The following is a 2114-nucleotide window of genomic DNA, read 5'->3' as shown; positions in this document are numbered from 1 at the left end:
GTGAACCTGCATCCAAACCGTCCCATCACACATTGCCCGGGGTCAGACACAGAGTGAATCTCCTTCCACACCAACCCATCACAAATTCCAGGGGTCAGACATAGAGTGAAACTGCATCCACACCTTTCCATCACACATTGTCGTGGTCAGACACAGAGTGAATTTCCTTCCACACCATCCCATCACAAATTCCAGGGGTGAGACATAGAGTGAATCTCCATCCACACCGTCCATCACAAACTCACGGGGTCAGACACAGAGTGAATCTCCCTCCACACAATCCCATCACAAAAGCCCGGGGTCAGACACTGAGTGAATCTCCTTCCACACCATCCCATCACAAATTCCAGGGGTCAGACATAGAGTAAATCTCCCTCCTCACCGTCCCATCACACACTCCCGGCGTCAGGAACAGAGTGAATCTGCATCCAAACCGTCCCATCACACGTTCCCGGGGTCAGACAAAGAGTGAATCTCCCTCCACACAATCCCATCACAAAAGCCCGGGGTCAGACACTGAGTGAATCTCCTTCCACACCATCCCATCACAAATTCCAGGGGTCAGATATAGAGTGAATCTGCATCCACACCTTTCCATCACAAACTCCCGGGGTCAGACAAAGAGTAAATCTCCCTCCTCACCGTCCCATCACACACTCCCGGCGTCAGGAACAGAGTGAATCTGCATCCAAACCGTCCCATCACACGTTCCCGGGGTCAGACACAGAGTGAATCTCCATCCTCACCGTCCCAACACACACTCCCGGGGTCAGACACAGAGTGAATTTCCAATCACACCGTTCCATCACAAACTCACGGGGTCAGACACAGTGTGAATCTCCCTCCACACCGTCCAATCACAATAGACCGGGGTCAGACACAAAATGAATCTCCGTACACACCGGCCCATCAGAAAAGCCCGGTGTCAGATAGAGATTGAATCTCCATCCAAACCGTCCCATCACACGTTCCCGGGGTCTGACACAGAGTGAATCTCCCTCTTCACCGTCCCATCACACACTCCTGTGCTCAGACTCGGAGTGAACCTCCATCCAAACCGTCTCATCACACGTTCCCGTGGTCAGACACAGAGTGAATCTCCATCCACACCGTCCCATCTTAAACCCCTCGGGGTCAGACACTGAGTGAACCTCCATCCAAACCGTCTCATGACACATTGCCGGGGTCAGACACAGAGTGATTCTCCTTCCACACCATCCTATCACAAATTCCAGGGGTCAGACATAGAGTGAATCTGCATCCACACCTTTCCATCACATACTCCCGGGGTCAGACAAAGAGTAAAGCTCCCTTCTCATCGTCCAATCACAGACTCCCGGGGTCAGACACAGAGTGAATCTCCACCCAAACCGTCCCATCACACATTGCCGATGTCAGACACAGATTGAAACTCCCTCCACACCGTCCATTCACAAATTCCGTGGTCAGACATAGAGTGAAACTGCAACCACACATTTCCATCACAAACTCCCGGGGTCAGAAAGAGAGTGAATCTCCCTCCACACCGTCCCATCACACACTCCCGGGGTCTGACACAGAGTATATCTCCATCCACACCGTCCCATCACACTTTCCAGGGGTCAGACACAGAGTGAATCTCCATCCACACCGTCCCATCACAATAGACCGGGGTCAGACATAAAGTGAATCTCCATACACACCGGCCCATCACAAACTCACGGGGTCAGACACAGAGTGAATCTCCCTCCACACCGTCCCATCAGAAAAGCCCGGGGTCAGATAGAGATTGAATCTCCATCCAAACCGTCCCATCACACGTTCCCGGGGTCTGACACAGAGTGAATCTCCCTCTTCACCGTCCCATCACACACTCCTGGGGTCAGACTCAGAGTGAACCTTCATCCAAACCGTCCCATCAAACGTTCCCGGGGTCAGACACAGAGTGAATCTCCCACTTCACCGTCCCATCACAAATGCCCGGGTCAGTCACAGAGTGAATCTCCATCCACACCGTCCCATCTTAAACCCCTCGGGGTCAGACACTGAGAGAACCTCCATCCAAACCGTCTCATCACTCATTGACGGGGTCAGACACAGAGGGAATCTCCTTCCACACCATCCTATCACAAATT

Source organism: Hemitrygon akajei, unplaced genomic scaffold (genome assembly GCF_048418815.1).
Source record: "Hemitrygon akajei unplaced genomic scaffold, sHemAka1.3 Scf000097, whole genome shotgun sequence".
Lineage (NCBI taxonomy): Eukaryota > Metazoa > Chordata > Chondrichthyes > Myliobatiformes > Dasyatidae > Hemitrygon > Hemitrygon akajei.
The sequence above is the reverse complement of the archived record's forward strand: the minus strand, read 5'-3'. Positions refer to the sequence as shown.